The 22,601-nt window shown below is 42.3% G+C and overlaps 1 protein-coding gene across 16 annotated transcripts in view; it reads right to left on the bottom strand.

Moving 5' to 3' along the window:
* ppip5k1b (diphosphoinositol pentakisphosphate kinase 1b) overlaps positions 1-9,742 on the bottom strand; it is a 75,232-nt gene extending 65,490 nt beyond the window's left edge. For 8 of the 16 annotated variants that reach the window (XM_036146937.1, XM_036146932.1, XM_036146946.1 and 5 more), the window contains exon 1: positions 980-1,275. The gene's annotated coding sequence lies outside the window, so the exon portion shown is untranslated. Of the gene's footprint in view, positions 1-979; positions 1,278-9,512 lie in introns of those variants that run through there. The other 8 variants (XM_036146916.1, XM_036146920.1, XM_036146965.1 and 5 more) reach the window with 4 other exon arrangements.
* Between the last annotated feature and the right edge of the window lie 12,859 nt (positions 9,743-22,601).

Below are 22,601 nucleotides of genomic sequence, written 5' to 3'. Positions count from 1 at the left end.
TGACCGGGAGCGGTGCATTTCTGCATATGGCAGTAAGACCACTGGAGGAGCCAGAGGCCCTTGGTTTTTTCAACAGATTAAGTGTCTCCTGATTTTACCATCAGGACATTGGGAGTTTAAGCAAAATATCTATATATTTAAAAAAAAATACATTTACACAAAAGTTACCCACTGCAGCTTTAAACTGATGAAGCAGGGGGAGCAGATGCTGAGGCGTATAGTGTGCAGAGGTCGCCAACTTTCAGCTTTGAGTCAATCACTGCAGACCTACAGAAGAACAGTGCCTATAGAGCTTCATGGATCAGGTTTCATTGGCTAAGCATCTGCAGCCAAACCATACATCACCAAACGCTACGCAAAGCAGCGGATGCAGTGGTGTAAAGCCTTCTCGTCCAACATCAGTGTATGCCCTTACAAATGGGCTCCTGGAACAACGGTCAAACATTCCCACAAACACCCAGAACCTTGTGGACAGCCGTCCCAGAGAGCGGTTCTAGTTGCAAAGGGTGAACGGTCGACACATTGAACCCTATGGATCAAGGCTGGGAAACGAATACTTTTGGCAACATAGTGTGCATGTGTCTACTATTGCGAAATGAAAATACATCCAATATTCCCAAAATTAACCCATTTTAGTTAGACGACACATTTTGCAAAGAAGGTAATAATACAGATTAATGTTTGATTACTGGTTCTAAACAAAATTCTAGATTAACAACGACAACTACAATATCTAACCCCAAGAGACATGTAAGACCTATAAACATACAGACAGACATATACGAACTGGCACTGATCCAATAGAACAACTAAAAAAAGAAACCGAAAGGCTTAGCTGGCAAATTATACTACACACTGTCGCGTGCGACAGATTTCACCATCTAAAGTCTTACTTTCAAAAACTCTGAAGTGAGGAATATTTAGCTGTATAGGAACATTTATCAGGATATTAAAAAGGTGAGAGTGGGGAACTGCTTACCTGCTGTACAATCTGATTCCAGCACAAATAAATGCTAATTGTTGCCTTGATCTCTTCTCACTGAGCCAAAGCCATAGTGCCATAAAGATAAATAAGAGCTTCAAAACGCGTACATCCGCTTCGATGAAAACCCCTCAAACAGCAGAGCAGGCGAGCGTGGCAAGGATCCACTCACATACGGCGCATGGAGATTACTTTACAGGGCCGAGTAGAGATTCTGGCAGCTAAAGAGCAGACGCAGTCTCCCCGTGTTCTGAACTTTCTGGTCGGACATACCTAATCTGGGTCTCACACGCCACTCTGCCTAACCTTGATACCCAGAAATAACCGTGTCCTCTGCAGGACAGGAACAAGGAGGTGGAGCCCGAGCCGGGGTGTGTTGGATGTCACCGACGCCCCCCCCAAACATAACTCATCACTACCAGCCTCTCAGGCGACGACAGACCACACTCAAGTACCGATGCTTGTTGCAGGACTGGGGTCACCGAACCCTAGCAGAGATAAACTCGTAAATTACATACCTAAGCTTGATGTGAACACGGAGCCAGAGCGAACCCAGACAGGACCGAACCAAGCAGATGCAACAGTAGACGCCGAAAGGTCAGGCAACGCTAGCGGCCAAATGCCGCATGAAAGATACCCAAGAAGAACGGCGTTTACTCTCCTGCACCGGGCCATTGTCTTCCTTGTGATAATGAATGGGACCAGGAGCGACTGTCCAGTGAGAAGAGCTGCTGCTGAAAAAGCTCTCAGCTTTCATTTGCTCGTTACCTCATCAGCACTCCTACCAAAACATTTAGGGATCCTTTACACGCTCTGAAGCGCTACGGGTAGTTCTGTGGCAGCCCAGCATAATATTTAGAGAGGATCAAGAACGTGATAGGGGAGGACCGATTGTTCATTACTACAGCGCATGACAAACTGACAAAGCAGTGCTCGGTGGTACAAACAACATACACTGCTGATCAAAAAGACCCGCTTAAAAAGTACTACTGTTGGATGTTAAAAAGATTATAAAGTTGAGCTTCAAAATGCAAAAAGAAGAATTAGGAAGAAGAGACCAAGGGTTGTGAGCAAGCAATTTATTGAAAACAACAATTTCACTCAAGTAGACTGTACATCAGCTGATCAAAAGTTTAAGACTACAGCTAAGAAAAAAAATCTCTTAAAACAGAAATTAAAAAGTGTCAAAAACAGACTCAGTAATGAGCAGCTCCACCACTGTTGCTGATTACTTTAAAAATTAATTTTGGCATGCTTGATGCTAGTGTTTCCAAAAAGCTAGTGGGAACGTTGCTCCAAGTGGACACTTTTGTGACGTTGGAGGAGATGTGGCCTTCTAAGACGTTTCTTGTTTTTGAATCTCTTCCTTCGTTGATACCGTCTGATGGTTATTGTGCTGAGTCAGCATCAGTAATGGCCTTAATTTATCTTGACGTACAGCCATTTGGATCCTCTGGCTCAGCGCCGGAGAGATTTTTTTTTGGGTCTACCACTTTTGTTCCATAACCCTGAGTATCTTTTAAGAAATGCAAAATGACTGTCTCCCTGCGTACAACCTCAGCAGCGACGGCACGTTGTGAGAGGCCTCGTTTATGCAGCTCAACAATCCTACCGCGTTAAAAGACGGTGAGCTCTTCAGTGTGATCGCTTGGCAGGAAATGACGTGAAATCCAAATGTTTGCACAGATTTTGGCTTTTAAAAGCTGTGGTGTTAAACCTTTGATCAGCTGACGAACAGCTTAATTGATTTAAATCGCTGTTTTCAATAAATTGCTTGATCACAACTTTTTGTCTCTTGTTCCCATTTCTTCTTTTTTTATTTTGAAGCTCTACTTCTTAAGATCCAACAGCGCAAAAATGTAAATTTATGCAATATTTTAACGGGTCTTAAGATTTTGATCAGCATATATACACACCTTACTTACAGCATCAAAACGCGCTACACCTGGAATATGACTAGAAAAGCTAATCAAAAGCTACACTTTTTTAAACATGTCAATAACCACCATGGTAAAATCTAGACAATTTCAGAGGTGGTTGCACATGAGGACATGGCTGAATGAATCCAAAAACAATTCCTATAGACCTCTTGCAGAAATCATGGACTCACAGCTACTGGGGTGAAATTTCTGAATCAATTGTTTCTCCCAACAGTGAAGTCTAGTCTCCTCTTAAATCATTCGTTTAGCAGCGTTTTGGGGTTTCCAGTAGAGACAATAAGTGGCGACAGAGTGACAGACAAGACACAAACGATACGCCAGCGCTGCAAAATAGAGTTTACACGTACATTTCCGTACATTGCGGCTAATGCCAGCCCCGTGCAACGACGCGTACAGAACCGCCGCAGCAAAGTGCTTGAATCAGCAGCAGCTGTTCAGACTAGACCAACAGGAAGAAAACTGCTGAAACACGCCTTTGCACTCCAGCTTCCACATCTGTGTGCTAGAGCTGCAGCAACCAGAGACTGAGGCATTTTTCTTGCAACTGATACCTGAAAATCTGGGATTTAGGAGCTCTAACAGCCTAGAAGCAAAGTACAGCCTCGCACCACGTGTGCATTTTGCTCGCACAGTGGCCCCAAATGTCTGTGAGGAGCCCAAGGCTAAAGTTGTTCAGACACTGATGGAGGCAGAAAGCATCACTAACGACCGGTGGCTGGCCGTCTACGGCTCCGGTGACCTACATCACAATCACAGCTCACATCATCAATGGCAACTGGGATTTCCAGAAAGTATTACTTAAACTTCGTCTCATCAGGTTGTCAGGAACTAAACATTTGTCTTAGGATTTTTATGCATCAGTACACCCCTACACCCAGTGAGGCTGTTACAGACCCATCCGCACATGACACGTAAGTAGCTCACCCCTCGACACTGAACACAACAAGCAAACAGCCCATATAACTAAAGAACACAGGAACTGATGCACAATTACCTCAGCCCTAAAAACAATTCCTGACATTTTCCAAATGGGAGCCTAATGAAAACACAGATGTCTGACTCTATAGCAGTTCCTTCACACTTCCTGCAGAAATCGTGTCAACATCTGAAGCAGTTTTTCTGAAGAATCACCGAGTTAACAGCAATGCAACAGCTCATCCGTCCCCCTGAGCATTTCTGTTAAACCAGTGAGCAAGCAGCAAAGAATGCACAGTGCTCCTGAAACAAAGACAAACATCGCACGTTACTAAACTGGCATACTGTGAAGCGTCTGCGATCACACACGTCGAGCTACGCAGCACCTAAATTTAGTTTCCAAGAGACGTCCTGCAAAAACCTGGTTACCTCCGGCTGAAAGTAAGCAGCCAGAGCATCGTGTTGGTCACTGGGTTTGCCTGCGGCTGCAAATTCCTGCACCTGAAACGGTAAATGTTGCACGACAGCCACTGAAAGCCAGGACTTTAGTCCTAAAAAAATAAAATAAAATAATGTCTTCCACAGGGGATGCATACTTAAACACATCTGAATCCCAAACATTTCCTTCTGACCTCTTGCAGTCGTAAAGTTGTCCAGAAAAATCAGAGAATGTATACCCACATACCAGAAATGAGTACATTTCTAGTATGTGGGTATACATACCTCTAAGAATCTGGGACACTGATGCAAACACTTCACTTACTAAGGTTAAGATGCATTAAAAAGTGAGTGAAATGTTGGCCTGCTGCACACGCTGCCAGAACATTCCCGGCAAGCGGGTGGTGTCAAGACGGCGAGCTAATTTCGTTACCTTTTATGCATGACGGTCTGTCCTGCTGCTCTTTGTGCTTTTTGCCACAGCAGGAGGAGAGATCCAGGAACATTGGTCCTGCAGGTAGGTACGTGTGTGAACAGTAGCAGCGGAGAAAGCTTGGACCTGTTCTGTATGTCAGGGTTCCCACACCTTGGTGAACATCAAATTCAAGGACCTTTCAAGGACTTTCCAGGACCAATTTCCTCAAATTCAAGGACCACACGTGGCGGCATTTACCTACTGTGACCGCTGAATAGGTTATCATATTTTAATACAATGCAAATTCAATAAAAGACTAAACGGCATAGAAGTTGTTGGGTCAAAAGCAATGCAAGAAAGTGGACTTAATTTATAGCCTACATTGATATTGATCATATTCATAGTCTACATTTATATCCACAGTACATGGCTATGCCATACTACATTACATATAAGATGTACATTAGCCTACCGTTTCATGGAATTTTATGGAAAAAAGTGCAGCATTGAGAATTATATCAATTTGTTTCACTTACTTTCATCTTTGATTAAGCTATTTTTTGACTTCTTTTTAAAGTGCCACGGTTGCCAGAAAGCTGCTAAGAGATATATTTAAATCATTCTCAGGATTTTGTTACCTCTGTTAAAGACAATTTTAGTGCATTCAAGGACTTTCAAGGACAAGGTGTTTTTTTTGGCTGTTTTCAAGAACTTTCAAGGACCTTGAATTTATTTTTTCCAGATTCACAAACTTTCAAGGATTTCAAGGACCCGTGGGAACCCTGGTATGTTCTTCAGAAGCTCGGCAGTGTGAACACGGCTGAGCATGGTGTTAAACCGTGCCCTCATGCCCTCGGCGTTATATTGCCTTACTAAAGCAAACAGGAGACACGTTATGGCTTTGAAGCTTGATTATTAAACTGGAAATGATCTCTGTGTGTGTGTGTGTGTGTGTGTGTGTGTGTGTGTGTGTGTGTGTGTGTGTGTGTGTGTGTGTGTGTGTGTGTGTGTGTGTGTGTGTGTGTGTGTGTTGATTAAAATGCACAGAAACGACTCAGTTCACGTCAATAAAACAGAAGAAAGGCTCATTCTGTGGCCTCAGGAGGAAGTAAATCCCAAATAGCTGGTCATTTTTCCCCCATTAGGGACCGACATGAGCTGCATTAGCAGCTTAATGGAGATGCTAGAACATTCTGACACCTGTTAGCTCGACCCAAGTCATAAACAACTTCAATGCGCCTTAATGAGATGAGCAAAATAAGAGAAAACGTAGCCGGAGAAAAATCAAACGCATTACCGCTCTCCTCTGCCGGGCAGATCGGTCCCTGTGAAAAACAAAAACCCTTGTTTAATCACTCGTGAATAAATCAGGAGGCCTGATCAACGCCGTCCCCAGCTGCCATCTGCGCGTCCGTCTCCAGAGACGCTTCCATGTCTCGGTCACCGCGCCGCACCGGTAAAAAGCTTTTAACCTTTGACACCGTCTGCCACGGCTCGCTTGTGTCGGGGTTATGACTGGGAGGAGCCGGCCATTAGCCCTCATCCCCATCAGTGGACCACCATAAAATTTAGTGGATGGCTGCGAGTAAATGGGGGTAACTTCTTAGAAATAGAAACAGAAGCATAATGGACATTCATCACAACAAGGTTAGGTAATAATCCGGGGGGGAAAAGTCAGAATTATTATATTACTACTGTTATATCTTCTTCTAATTAAAGGCCAATTTATATAAAAAAGCGGTTAATAATTAGATGCAGTAGAAAAGCAAGTGAGCAAACTCCATGATAAGTTGCTGCTTATCAGGATGCTAACGTCAGCAACAGACACCTCCTATATGACATGAGCTGGTAGGCTTTAGCTTATACACAGAAATAGCTTACAGGATAAACTCTTTTTTTTTATACATAAAACATTTGAAGCTTTTAACTTTGCACATTTTCACGCCTTCCAAGGTTACAATGAGACTAATGCATACGGGTCTTTTGGGAGGACCAGCACATAATGTCAGGATTGTGCAACGCAGAGCCCAGAACAAACAGGATTAAAATCTAAAAAGATAAAAAAAAAAACACTCATGTGGTACAAAGGAGACAATTTTATGACAAGAACAGGTCAACGGCTGTAAATACGTCAGACGGCAGAAAAATGGGGAATTAATCAGTGGTTTATCATCATCCGGCTCCAAACTAAATACAACAGAAACATTACAAATAAAAGAAGTTGACGTGCAGTGAGAACACGACTGCCGGCTACAAGCTGATCTGAAAAACCGAATCTTCTTCCATCAGGGCGCGCGCCACGCTAAGCGCTAGCAGGCTGCGCTGACAGCTGCCGTGTTTGGTGGGGAAGTTCTTCCAGCTCTTCAGTATCAGTGAAATGCTGAAAGCAGCCGAGTCACAGAATACGGCTTTAGGAATTTCTATTGAAGATTATGTTTTTATGGTCAAAATATGTGACTAGGCCCCTTTAAAATGAGGGCAGATGAGGCACAGATCTACGACATCGTTTTAAAACAACAACTACTCGGGCTGGGCGATATGGAGCAAAGACAAATTGCGATATTTTAAGCTGAATATACGATATTTATCTCAGTATGTTTTTTTTTTTTTTTACAAAGTAAGGAGAAAAAGACATCGCTGAAGCAAAGCTTTATCCAAAATGTCTCACAGGCACAGCTGTAGATAAATATGAGAAACAGCGGAAAAATAACCTAGTGGAATACATAAAACCATAACCCTAACAGTAAAGAACATATCGATATAAACCATATATTCTGATCTTGTTTTTTTCTTTTTTATCGATATTGACTGAGCCCACTGAGCAGGACAGCTAAAATCTGTATCCAAGAGAAAGAAAAATTGGAGATGACAAATCGGCCTAAAAGTTGCTGTGAATCTCAAAATAAAAATACCTTTTTGCCATGTTTACCAATGTTGCCGTTCTATGAGACGCCATTGGTTCTTTATCTCTTCCTCTAGATTTTGAATAATTCTCCCTACCCAGAAGAGTCCACATATTTAGGCACCGTCATTGTTTTCTGAAATTCTAAAATGCCACTGGTTGTTGTTTTTGATCTGGGTGACACAGCTTGATGTCCAGGGCGAATCTTGAGGCAAAAAAAAAAAACAAAAAAACAAGACGAAACAAAGGAAAGAAAAAATCTCATCTATATATAGAACCAATCTATTACCGTATTTTCCGGACTAGAAGTCGCTCCGGAGTACAAGTCGCACCAGCCATAAAATGCATAATAAAGAAGGAAAAAACATATATAAGTCGCACTGGAGTATAATTTGCATTTTTGGGGGAAATTTATTTGATAATATACAACATCAAGAACAGACATGTCATCTTGAAAGGCAATTTTAAATAAAAATAGAACGGAGGCAACAACAGGCTGAATAATTGTACGGTTAGCTTACGTTACATGACACAACTGAGAACGTGTCTGGTATGTTAACATAACATATTAAAAGCTATTGAGATAATTATAGCATAAATAACATGGGAAGAAGTTAACCAAAGCGCCCGTGTCACTCCAAATAACTAAAATCCAGTGAAATCTTCATCCTCGGTGTCAATTTTAAATAACTCCGTTAACTACGGAGGTAGAAGATGCGGCACTTCCACTTCTACGTCGCTTACATCTGATTCAACACAGGCCTAGAGCGCCCTCTTGCGGTTTGATGTGAAAATAACAGGTGTAATGATATAAAATGTGTAATAATTTCACACATAAGTTGCTCCAGAGTATAAGTCGCACCCCCGGCCAAACTATAAAGAAAACTGCGACTTATAGTCCGGAAAATACGGTAATTATTTGTTCAGTCAATGGGAAGGAGGCAATCGTTGTTTTGTGCACAATATATGCACTGTAACTGGGCTGATGAAGCTAAACCTCAGTCTCAGCTTATGATATGGTAGAGAATTAAAGGGCTATTTTGGGTGTTTTCTCACAAGGAGTGCAGACTACATTTGTCCCACAAAATAGGATAGAAATTAAAATACAGTTTTGGATTCATTAAACCTTTATACAATTTGTATAGACGCACAAAAAGCTTAATGTAAACACTTTCTTTAAATTTAGAGACTAGTGAGACCTTGACTGAGTTACTCTATAGTAATTACAGATGTAATTCTACTATATGTAAAGGGGGGTGGGGGGGATTCTTGGTTTGTATAAACATATTGTTGAAATCTACCCATAGATTTTTTTTTCTGCACTAAATGTCTAAAATGCATCGTCTGGGTGTGTGTGTGTGGGGTGGGGGGGGTGGGGGGGGGGCAGGAAGAGAGGCTCGCCCAGGACGCCAGTCATGCAAGCACCGCCTCTGGATGCAACATGTAAAGGAGGTTGAGAGGCAACTTTCTACACGTGGAGGAGCTACAGGTGAACCTGGCTACAGCCTCGCTGCCTCCAGCGATCCTCATTCCACACTAAGACCAACACAGATGCAGACACGTCACGATCGATTATTTCCAAATACAAAAGCACTCGGACACATCGAAACAAACGGGGAACGCGGAGGTCCTCCGTCCCCCTGATCTGCATGGAGGGGTCCATCTGCTCATCCCTCCATGCCCATCAGAGCCCACCGTCACAGGTGTGTCACCGCTCAGGTGGCTCCATAGCCCGGTGGATGGGCTCAAAAGCTCCCAAACATAAGAAAGCAGAGCGCGGCCTGTCCGCTTTCACTCAACTCCCCATAGAGCCACTCCGGCTCAGAGAGGCGCACAGGCTGCACCGCCTTTGTCTGGTTCCCTCCTGCAGGAGCAAATAAAGCAAACCCCCGTTTCCTTGTCGGGACCAGCAAGCCTTACCGTGAGAGGGGCTCACAGAGCCTATAAGTCACCGGCGGGGAGAACAACCGGGAGTCTGCTGCTCCTCACTTCCTCGTTCCCGCTGACAGCGCAGCGGCTGTCGCCTCCGTCTGGCTGCAGTCTCGCTAAACTCTCCGTAAACTTCTCCGCAGCTCCTCGAAGTTCATGTCCGGTCACTGCTGCTGTCGCTGCGCGCTGCTTCCTTCCCCTTTTGTTGTCTTTTTTTTTCCCCCGAACAGAAAGTTTCATGAAAGCAGCATCGTGGCTGCCATCTAGCGGCCACCTGGCGGCGTTACAGGACGGCTGCGTGTGGTTGAAACACACGGCCCTCCGAGAGGGGGACTTTACTGCTTTATTACTTCCGTTTCCCACAATCTCACAAATTACAAACACAAACGTGTTTTACGGGTGAATAGTTCCGAATTTAAAATAAAATGTAACAATAGATTTTGACTTATTTTTTTCTTCAAATTAGAGACAGACTTCGTCATTCAACTGCACATTCACTTAGGCTCCATCCTCCTAGCTCCTATTCCTAGCTCCTCTTCCTTGACATTTCACGGGGTCAACAGTAACTCTATCATGGGGAAGAAATGAGTGCTGTTCCTAATTCGGACAGTCTTTAACTCCATCATTACGTGACGAAAACACTCATGGACGATGCAAATCAAATCCGGGCCTACACCCATCCGAAAATGAACTACGAAGCGCTAGCTTTCTTCTCTCTGGACATTTTCGTTGATTTCCATGAGTGGGCTGTGCTGATACGTCATGTCACGCAAAGGATTATGGGATACCTAAAGGCTTATTAGCGCCGGTATGGGACGTTGCAAAGTCTTATGAGGGAAGCACTGTTATAAATGTATTGGACCTTTCTTTTAATAGTGCAAACCTAAAAGCCTCTTTATGTTTTGGATCTACAATGATTTACAGATCCCTTTCCCAGAAAAAAATAAGAGTACTTTATTTCTTTCACTAAAATTTAGTATGCTTATTGTTGAAAAAGTAAAAATAAAAAATGAAACATTCAGAAATTGTTTTCAGTTTTTTCTTTTTTTTTTAAAGCATATTCAGCTGAGAATATGTCACATAACCGTTTCTAGCAAATGTTGATTCAAGTGGCTGAGAACATGTTGAGGCCACACTTTTCAGATTTCTGTTAAAACAAGAGAAGAAAAGAACACCTCTCTCTTTAGAATCTGATTTCCTTTTTGTTGATCAGTCACATTAAATCCCAATAAAATGCACATGCATTTGCGGTTGTAACCCGAACAAAATAAAAAAAAAAAGGTTTAATAGGCATGAATAATTTAGGCTTACAGGTACATAAAAATACTTTAAATTATATTGGAAAATTATTTTTTTTTTCAAAATACAAACATTGTTTTAGGATTTTATACAATAGACCAAATTAAATTTTTGCCTAAATGTTACGTTAATGGAAAATTATAGATAGTTTTTAAAAAGAAGTACAAGCAAAAGTCCAAAAAGTGTGTTGTATCTTTGTAAAAGCACTTTTTGGTGCAATTACTACAACAGTTTGGTTTTAAACATAAACACTAACCTCAATCTCAAATGGAGAATGTCTGTGAACGTCAATGTTCAAGTCCTCTTAACTGTGATTGCTTCCAGACTTTGACTAGGCCATTCTAAGACATAAATACGTTTTATTTCAAACCATCACACTTTAGCTCTGTCTGTATCTTGAGGATCGTTTTCTTGCTGGAAGGTGAACCTTTGCTCCAGTTTAAAGGTTTTGCACCCATGTAGTTAGGCCCAGCAGATGCACAATGCTCTTTGCTGGCCTGTCACATCAAAGCCCAATCTAATAGTCACTTTAATAAACCAAGAAGTAGAACATTTCAGCCCTCTGTGAACAGTGTAAAATACTCTTTACATATATTTCTCTTCACTTTATTTTTTATAATTTTCCTGATTTTGTAGGGTCAGTGATTTATCTTTATATGAGTTAGAATATAACCTGCTTTCAGAGGTAAGGCAGAGACCAGCAAAGGACCCGTTCTCTGATCCAAATTCATAGCCACAACCCTGCCTCTGCAACAGGCAGAGTTGTGTATCTTTTATCTTTTGTCGTCTTTTTCCTCGCGTCCAGGTGCGCCTCACTCAGATCTCTATGAAGTCAGAACTGGCTGCTGCCACACAGCTGGTTTTTAGCCCATTTGATGCTGGAAGCCTGTCAGGTAACTGTGGAGCTCCTCTTTCCCATCATGCAACAGGAGCAGAGAAGTCTGCCTGTGCTGCAGCATAAGGAGGCAGTGTTCGCTAAAAGCCAGCAACCAACTCGCCCTCCTCCTCCTCTCTCATTCACCCAAGATATGCAGCATCCAATAAAGCTCCTTTTTGCATTCACTTCACAAGGCGATTGAAACAGACGGAGGAATTATGTGTAAATTATGCAGAATCTAAACATTGCAAAAGGACCAGCTGTCATTTTATTACAAAACCATTTATGATTACATATAGAACAAGGAAATCTGTCCCCCATATGGAGGCCAATTCTAAACTAAGATTTCAGGTCTTCTCTGTTCTGCTTTCACTCTTTTTCCTTTGTCGCTGCTGCTTTCTTCCAAAGACTTGCAAGGGGGGGGAAAAAAGGATCGGTTGTATTTACAGTAGACACATAAACTCACAATTTACATTTTAGATGTACTTTATGATAAAGATCAAGGGGGGGGGGGGGGGGGCGAGTCAAGCCCAGTCCAACCGGTCCTCAGGAACACATCAATGCTCTCCGACAGCATGGTTAACTTGTTTTAGCCCTGGCTGCAATGAAGCTAAAACAATTTATCTCATTTTAATTTACATCCCAGTTGTTTCCCAAATCCTTTGGATAATCTGAAGACATTGTGTTGTATTTTGTAGATAAAGAAAATACGACCATCTGTTACATATAGGAGTTAATCTACATGTCTTGGTGAAAAACAACAAAAGCTCCCCATACCGATACTGAAAACAAAAGTAATGCCATTTAGGGAAACCCCTTGACGAAAATTAACTTTTGTCCAAAAATGTTTATCTCTGAGACAGCTTTTCGAATGATTCCATTTCATAGGTGGCCTCTGCTTCCTCGTAGATTTGTTTTTGGCACACTTGCATGTTTCAGATCAGCCACTACATTTGAAAGCCAGACAAAGTACCCTTGATAAAAACTAAAAGCTGTTTTCAAATCTCAGATCATGACAGAAAACCAACTATCCAAAGCGTCCTGGCCCTATCTTAAATACCTAACCTAAATACAGTAACTGGTTGTGCCATGCTCGCAATAGCTGGTAATGGGTCTTTTCTATCACGGTGGTGGGGTTTTGGCCCGCTCTTCTTTGCAGAATTAATTCATTCAGCCACACTGGAAGGGTTTCAACCATGAACAGTCCGCTTAAGGTTGTACCACAGAATCTCAATTGGACTTGGATCCAGGTGTTGGCTGAGCCACTCCAAAACCTATGCTGTGTTTGTTTTAGAACCATTCAGAGATGGACTTGCTGACGTGCTTCGGATCACGGTCCTGCTGCATAACCCAGGCTTGCTCGAGTTTAGGGTCTCAAAGTCCTTGTGGTTTTCTAGTACAGAGAAGAATTCATGGTTCAATTAAATACAAGTGTTGAAAGGTCAAAGATGTTTTTGTTTTTTAAATGAGAGTGAGATACAGAAGGTCTAAGATGTTGTATTTTTTCCCAGGACAGGCTGTTTAAGTACACCATAGAAGCTTGAGTCACAGATTATTTCACTAATGTTTTATTTTTTTCTTTGAGTCTCTTGTACATAAGCTAAGCATTTGTACATTTCGCATTTTAGTGTGAAATTTCTTTGCACTCATGGTCTATTTTTAGATGAAATGCTCAGAGTTAAAGGGAGTCAGAAAACAAGGATTACTCTGATATTTCCCCCATATTTTTCACCGGTTTTGGACTTTATCTTATTTTTTCTATTTTTTATTTTTCGGTTGTGTGGCTTATAAAATGAGTACGTGTTTAACTTGCAAGCCTTGACAGATATGAAGCAGCCCTTCACATTTAAGCAGAGCTTGTGAGACATGTTGCTCTGCTACTCAATAGGCTGCAAGGGACTGTGTCAACATTCTGTATCACATACACACACACACACACACACACACACACACACACACACACACACACACACACACACACACTTACACACACACTTACACACACCAATGGACACCCTGGGGCCTGCTTGTAATGCATTGGATATTAGGCACAGGATTAGAGCAACCTTTATCTTTATATCATTTGTAAAAAAAAAAGAAAAAAAAAAAAAGAAGAAGCAACAAACAAAAAAGCTCCTATGCCTGAAAACTCTTTGTGCAATTTCATTGCATTGTAACCATGTGACTTTGAGGCGGGATGAAAGTCACATAGTTACAGGTTTCAGTCATACGCTAACAGTCTACTGCATTTTGGGTTGCGCCATGCTGCTAACACGGTGGGAAGAGTTTGGGCGCTCTGATTCCAACATGGCTGCCCACCAGATCGTAAAGCAAGGTCTATAAGGGCGTGGATGAGTGAGTTTAGTATGGACGGACCTGACTGGCCTGCATAGAGCCCTGACCTTAACCCGAAAGAACACCTTTAGGATGAGTTAGAGTGGAGTCTGAGAGCCATGCCTTTTTGTCCATCGCCAGGGTCTGATCTCACAAATATGCTCCTAAAAGAGGGGTTAAAATGTGTAGAAACACTCCACAACCTTACAGTAAATCTTCCCAGAAGAGTTAAAGCTGTTATAGCTGCAATAGGTGGGGCGACGTCATTAAGCCATTAAGAATGGCTGGACAACCAAGGTTTCTGTGGAGGCAGATAAGTGAACACCTTTGGTAATATAATCCATATAGATATGTGTTTCAATAAGATCACCTTTTCAAATCAAAACTCTGCAGCCAGACCATGTGAAATTGATAGGATGCCCTCTTCTTGGCTCGGGGAAAAGCTAGCGAGAGCCTGGCAGGTGACGGGTACATCAGTGCTCGTGATCACTGGAGCTCTCGGGACAGTGACCTCCACACAGGAGAAGTGACTCCAATAGATACCTGGAGAAACATCAGAGTCCAGAAAGACGCAGTCCAGGGAACAGCAAAGAAAGTACAAAGGACCATCTAGCTCCCAGGCCGCTGACAGAGGACCCAAGCTTAGAAATATAACCACCCAGGGGAATGAGTGGGGTGGATGGGGGAAGATGTTTTTTTTCCCCTCATTACTCGTTTAATGAGCAACATTATTAAGTTATAAAAGTGTCTCATTCTAATAAGGGATAATCAAGGCCACACATCTGGCCATTGAGGCAAAAAGTCATAAAAAGTCCTGTTTGCTGTGTTCCATGTGGAGGACACAGCAAACATGAGGAAGAAGGTGCTCTGCATCGTTGAGGCCAAACTTAAACTCATTGCAAAACATAGTGAGAGAAGCATAAAAGTAGCAATGCCAATAACCCTGGACACACCATCCCATAATGAAGCACGGCGGGGGCAGCATCATGCTGTAGAAATGCTTACTTTCAGCAGCATGGTCTGCTGATCTAGTCCTTGAAGAGTATACAAATGTACACAACACTAAGATCTTTAGTAGTACAAGTGTTGACAGTCCTGTGTTATTTTCTTCCCACTTAGATAACAACACGACAATGTATAACTAATTTGAAGGGATTTGAATATTTTACAATGCACTGTGTACGTGGGAATTAAGAACTGAGCATGGGAATGAAAACTCCCATGTGTCGAGCAACAGCAGAGTCCATGTCGCACCACATGCTTAAGCACACAGTGTGTGAGCAAGCATGCAAGTGTGTGTGTGTGTTTGGGGGGGGGGGCGTTTGGGCATGTGCGAGGGCTCAGAGTTGTGTGTGCATCCTTGTATCACCACAGAAAGCCCATCAGCTCAAATATAAGGAAAAGAGATGCCTCAGCACTTTCTGAATGCTTGAAATTTGTCACCCCCAAGAAAAAGCCTCAGTCTGCTTACAGATGATCCTTTTTTCAAAACCCGTGTCAGCAATTTTCCAGCTTGTTTCCAGCGTGCGGCTTCTCATACTTGGATCATTTGAGCTGAGGAACACAGGCAACTCTGTGCAGGCCAGCTCGTCCACTCAGAGAGCTCTTTCACATGGAACCTGGACATTTTAATATGTCTTTATAACAGATACAGTCTGTACTAACGGAGACCTGAAATCAACCAACGCTACTCCCAAACAGCCTGGGTTGGACGACAAAGAACTCAACAGAACCTGACTTGACAACTAACGTTAACTCATTGTTTCATTTGTTTTTAGGTGGGAAAAAAATCCTGATAATTATCATAGAACTTTCTTGAAATCTTGACAATATTGGGCCACAGATTTGTACAGTCACTAGCAGTGCTGTTGGAATATCTTTTCCTTCCAGATTTCTTATGTTCTTGGATTTTTGCACACAGAAATGTTTTAGTTTATCACATAAACTTTAATATCAGACAAAGATTACCTGAGTAAATACAAAAGGGATTTTCATTTAAGGACAAAAACAGCCATTCAAAGCAACCTGGCATGGCAAAAATGAATAACACCCACCTTGGAAAAGCCCATTTTCCAGAAAGCTGGGCATATTAAAAAAAATTACCCAGTATGTTGAACTTTAATTCCACAAAAAAGAAACTGAAGAAATGGGGAAAGATGTCGCTTGCAAAGAATTTACCGTTCAGGTTGTTTCTGCAGTGTTACGACACACTGATTTACGACACTGGACTACTTTACGGACCTAGGTCAGGAAGGCGGGTTGATTGGGAAGAACATACTAGAAGAGAATGATGCGTCTATTCATGTAATGGCAACGGCAGCTGTTCAATAAAAGGTTCCCATGAAAGGTGATCAGACCTTTGATCCTTTTACAGCATGGGAGATTTCCAAAGTAAAAACCATTGCTAACTAAAAGAACACAGTGGCTGATCTCACTTTTTGCCAAAAACATCTGGCTGATCCCAAAACATTTAGGAAAATATTTTCTGGATATTGGGGAAAAAAGGAGGAACTTTTTGAAGAGGCTTTTCCAACTAAATGTGGCGTAAAACTAACAGTGCATTTCAGTAAAACCAACATAAAACCGACAGATAAACAGGCTCATGTCACCTGATTATCAGGACACAGCGGCACATTGACAAGTGATGGCGCTGGAATCAAACCGGCGACTTTCTGGATGCAAGACAACTGCCGTTTGTCATGATGCAGCCTGTCTGCTGCACCATGCACAGACTCTAGGCACTTTTTACCTTCCATATACCTCAGTCTCCTCTCCACCTCAGTAATCATCTACACCTGTCAGTCACTAATCAGCCAGCACTCAGCACACCTGTCAGCCTCCCTATTTTAGCTCCCTGCATTCAGTCCTCCACCTGTCGGTTCGTTCTGTTGGTTTCTGCTCACAACTGCTCACCTGTTCTTGTCCAGCCCGAGTTCCTGTCATCTCCGCCCGCCTGCTGTGGTTCTGGTCCTGCTCTCTTTCCGGTCCTGCAAGTATTCACCAGTCGTGCTGTTAATCCTGTTGTCGTTCTGGTTCTAGTCTCCACTCTGTCGTGCTGCTGGTCAAGCCTGGTTCAAGGTCTCCTGTCTGCTGGTTCTGCTGCCTCCGTGCTCTGGTTCCTACCTGCTTGCCAGTGCCTGCCTTCACCATCCTCCTGCTTCAGCTCTGTACGGACTCTTGGTTCCATCCTCCACAATCCACTATTTCAATGAACTTAAATTTACTCTGTTGTGGTGTGTTTGGGTTCAATAGCAAATCATGACACCGTTCTCTTCCCATTATGCTGAGGTTGTCCCCACAGTGAGACGATTTGTTGCTGCTTTTCTGCTTCAGGGCCTGAGTGACTTTACTGTGTTTCAGGGGTGCCCAGTCGTCCGGAGACGCGTCTCTTCTGTACCCACTCCTGAATCCAGTGGCTGAATCCCCTCATCAGCATTCTGTCATTCAGCGCTGCAGAGACCTGCCAATGAGCCATGCATTTGATTCAGGTGTATTTAAGAAGGAATGCATCTAAAGGTTGCAAGATGGTAGCTCTCAAGGACAAGGTACCCATGCTGTATTTGAAGGAACCATGAATTCTGCTCCCTGCCAGATAACACTGTAGGCGCTCACGCCCAGCCATCAGTTTGTGACTTTAGGATAAAGACCTCTTGAGTTATTCACTTAGAAAATGACCCAAAGCAAACCAACACGTCCACCACAAAGTTTGGACAGATTGCGATGGTGTAGCGTGACTTTAAAGACACCACCAAGGGTAGCACAACCAATTATTACGTTCAGGGGGAAATTACTTTTGACATAAAGACTGGGTGGTTTGGATTGCTTTTTTTTTTTTTTTTTTACTTTAAAAGGGAAATCACCATTTAAAAATTACATTTTGTAATTTCTCAGGTTAAATTTGATTGAGGATCTGAAAGCTTTAGGCAAAGGGAAGAAACAGAAGGAACCTAGTTTTTTAGCGCTTTGTAAATATAGCATTGATTTTGTGAGTCAGCTCGACACCACGTTCAAAAACATACATTTGTTTTATTACCCAGACTATGAAAACACACCACCTCTCTGCTTCTGCAGAGCCCCTATGGACTTTAATGCAGACTCCTTCCAGAATAAAAAAAAAACATTTACAAAGAAATTTTAACACACCCAGACCAATTTCAGACAGCTGGCACTATAACATACCAGGGAGGGTCTTTCTACTATGGGAAAAGACGCAAATGGTTTACTTTCTCGGTTCACAGGACTGAATTATTTAAGGTTCAGTGACCTGACTTTGTCAGAGTTTCAACATTACACACCAGCTGAAACAGTGTTGATGTGAGACATCAAATAAGACATTCATAAGGCATGAAGTGGTGGAAATTTAGCAAGCTTTGCTTTTAATGTATAAAACACATTTCTTTAGCAAGCATGAAATATTCCAAACAAATGTGCTCAAAAGAGAAATAAAAACACATTTCATGATTTCAGAGTTAGCTTTCTCTAAGTGGATCAGCAAGCAGAAACCTGCAGATTTGATGGAAACAACATTTTAAACGTGTTGTTACGACTTAGCTTAAGGGTCATAACAAAAAAGGGAGACACTCCATCTAAAGAATTGTATAATAGCAAATAGCAAATAGAATAGCAAATTATTTAAATCTTATTAAGGGTAAACCCAAAACTGTTGTTATGAAGCTAGGAAGTGAGTAAAATCAGTGGTGTATGGTGTGCATGAGTGGCGAATGTCTGTGGAAGAGTTGCAAAGAACTACAAAGCAAAAAGCAGCGGCTTATCTGTGGAGGAGAGCAGAGAGAGATTAGTTGGCACCCAGGGTTTAAAAAAGCTGAAGGCAAGGGCCTGACCAGGTCCACAGGGGTTTCATTTTAGTAATCAGTGTTGCAAGAAAGGTAAATGCCCAACCCTAACCACAAGGGGTGGTTGCTTGGACCATTGTGAGCATAAAGTAGCATGGAGTATCAGCTGGAAGAGGCAGTGATGTATTTGTTACCTGGAGCTCAGCACTAGGCTGCCCAGCATCCCTCCCCAAGCACACCGCTAGGGCTGCACAATTCATTGCATCTGCAATATTATACATTTTTAAAAACGCAGCTTCAAAATCACAGAGGTCTGTAACTTTTGGCTGTGTAACAATTAATGGATAAGATTAACCTTTAGGTGTTTTTAATATGTTTAATTTGGGTTTGCCTCCACATGGAAGGGAAGGGAGTTGCAACAATGTAATCCATCCATTTGGCAACGATGGATGGATGGATGGGAATTAGCGTTTATATAATCATACTTTTTTATCAATAACTTTCATGAATCTCACCATAGTGTTAAGTAGCGGTCAAACTGTTTATTACCTAGACTTGTTTGTTGGTTGCACTTTATGTTCAACAAGGATTGATGTCCAAGTCAATTAAAAGCTATTCTCTTGAATAAGAATATTCTGGTTAATAAAAACATTTCTTTTTTTAAATAGTCCTTGTTTACAAAAATCTTTATCTACGGGCCATTTGTGTGGCTCGTGGTTAATGCAGAGAAAAGTCTAAATTAAATTGCAATGATGGTTGAAATAAATCTCAGTTTAGATTTTTTTTATCTGCATTTAATCCACTCAGGGTGTCTGTCCTCTCAGCCATGCAGCCTCTCCCCTACAACAGGTTGTCCACAAAAAAAAATGGGGAGAAGAGAACAATTCAGCCAATCACATCGTAGCTACCAAATGCATTTAGGCATCTAAACTTGCTGAAGATCAAACCAATACTGAGAATTGAGAGGATTTAGGTGACTTTGAACGTGTTTGGTTGTTGGTGGCAGACTGCTCTGACCGCTTCAGAAACTGCTGTTCTGCTTCATGCACCATCGTCTCTCAGGTTAACAGACAAACTGTCTCCAAAGGAGAAAATATCCAGAGAGCAGCAGTTGTGTGGATGGAAATGCCTTTTAGATGTTCGGGGTTAGAGAGAAATGAGCAGACTGATTCAAGGCAACAGAAGCTCATATAACCACTTCCTACACCAAGGTATTCAAAATGCCATCTCTGACAGTACAACATGTCCGGCTTTGTAGCAGATGAGCAGCGGAGTCTTGATTCCAGTTGCGACAGGCAGACGGGAAGAAATTTGATGTGAGCCACATGAATGTATAGATCTATCCTGTCTTATTAACGGGCTGGTGGTAAAAGTGTCATGGTGTGGGGAATACTTTCTTGGCACACTTTGGACTCCTCATTGTCAACTTAGTGTCATTTAAAGACCGCAGCCTACTAGGGAATTATGGCTAATCTTGTCAGTAAGCAGTCCTTTATGGTTGCTTCCAGCTGGGATTGTGCACCATGTCACAAAGCTCAGATCATTTCAAAATGATCTCTTGTATATCGCAGAGTTCACGGCACTGCAATGGCCTCTCACTGCAAAAATGGAACTAACAGTATGTAAGATTTTCTTGAAATGAGTTTATTTGTCCTTGATTTGAGCAGGTAAATAAGATTATCTGCCAATGGAATGAGCATTTTTACCCCTAAAATAAGATAATTAGATACACTGCACTTGAAATAAGATGAGTTGTTCCTATTTAAAGTACAAACATCTTATTCCATCGGCAGATCCTTTAAACTTGCCTACTCAAATCAAGGACAAATATTTCAAGAAGATTTTATTTACTGTTGGTTTGTTTTGTGCAGTGCAGCCCCCCCGACATAAATCTAACACAGAGCACCTTTGGGACGTTGTTGGAACAGGAGATTTGTATCCTAGACGTACAACCAACCAATCTGCAACAGCTACGTAATGCGAAATGGACCAAAATCTCAGAGGAATGTTTCCAACACCAATGCCATGAACAGTAACGTTGTTTTGAAAGAAAAAGGTGGGCAACTCAGTGTTTGAACGGAATGCCTGACAACATTTCTGCTGAGTGCATACGTCATTGATGTTTTATCTTATCGTCATTAAGAACAGAGTAAAAACACTTAATTGCAGCTCACCGAGTGAAAAATAAACTTTTCAGGAGAAAGAAAGGCTGCAGACAGGCCCGCTGCCGTCAAACAATACCTGCTGCCGCGCAAAAGGAAGCTATAATTGCTCTTTGTTTGGGACAGATCTTATAGAAAGTATATGAACCGAGAACCAAGGCGATTAAAAAGCTCAAACATAAACCATAATGTGATTTACCGGGACGCCTACCTTCCTCAAATATGCCACCATGCAACAGCTGACTGACATGAGCGATGGTGAGTAAACCTCATGTTCCTGTTTCATCTGCAAGCAGCGGAGGAAAAACACCCAGCCCTCAAAACAAGCCCAAAACGGCAGCAAATCAGCTGTTAAATCTTTTCTCCTTTGAAGACGGCCGACGCTGGGCGTGTGTCAGTGCGTCGGCGCACACAGCCGGGCATTTACACCTTTGAATAGAGCCTGGGTGGGAGACGAGGGGGGAGACACACCTTTCCGCAACCTCAGGCCAACATTAGCCTGTTTGAGTTTAAACTAAATGCACACAGACACCAGCGGCAGGACACAGTGTGCGCTGTGTATGCGTGCAGGAACGGGGCGCCCACGTGCATCCAAAAAGATGCTAAAACAAATAAACCCAGTGACTCTTTCCATTTTGATCGGCATAACACAATCACGGCCCCCATGTTTGCAAATGCCTTTTGATTTTCTCTGCCATGTTTAGGCAGTGTTAATTCAGAACGTCTTAATTTGATTTATTTGCAGTACAATGCAAGAGGCGTGGGAGTCAAAAAAATTACGTTGTCCAGCGCAAAGCATGTGTTCTGGTGAAACCATCAACACTTTCTTATGATGACCTCTCTTGGAATTAAGGCACTTTTAAAAGCCTCTGAGGTTTGTTAGAGAAATTATGTGAATAGCAACGTCGTCGGATCCGAGGAACCCTGCAGACAGGTCAGGGAAAACGTGCAGAGAACTTTAAAGGGGGGTTACGTCTCACGTGTATAACTATTGTATCCGTTATATGAAATGGAAATGGTACAGAGAAACCGCAGACCTTGGAAGACATGGTAGTCCATAGAAATGGACAGGCCAGGCAAGGAGAGCATCAATCAGAGAGAAGAAACCAAGAGTCAAGAAAGCAGTTTGAAGCCTTCAGCTGATCCAAAACTGCGGCAGTGCTGATGAAAATCAACAAGCGGGATCATATTTCTCCTATTTTAGCTTCCCTTCATTGGCTTCCTGTTAAATCAAGAATATAATTTAAAATTCTTCTTCTAACGTATAAAGCCCTTAATAATCAGGCTCCATCATATATCAGAGCTCTGATTACTTCATATGTTCCTAACAGAGCACTTCGCTCTCAGACTGCAGGTCTGCTGGTGGTTCCTAGAGTCTCTAAAAGTAGAATGGGAGGCAGATCCTTTAGCTATCAGGCTCCTCTCCTGTGGAACCAACTCCCAGTTTTGGTCCGTGAGGCAGACACCCTGTCTACTTTTAAGACTAATCTTAAAACTTTCCGTTTTGACAAAGCTTATGGTTAGAGTGGCTTAGGTTACCCTGAGCTATCTCTGTAGGCATGCTTCTATAGGGAACACAGCAAATATGTAGAAGGTGATCTGGTCCGATGAGAGC

The sequence above is a fragment of the Fundulus heteroclitus genome, chromosome 2 (assembly GCF_011125445.2).
Source record: "Fundulus heteroclitus isolate FHET01 chromosome 2, MU-UCD_Fhet_4.1, whole genome shotgun sequence".
In the NCBI taxonomy this organism is placed as follows: Eukaryota; Metazoa; Chordata; class Actinopteri; order Cyprinodontiformes; family Fundulidae; genus Fundulus; species Fundulus heteroclitus.
Note: the sequence above shows the minus strand (reverse complement) of the source record. Positions and strands in the feature narration are given on the sequence as shown.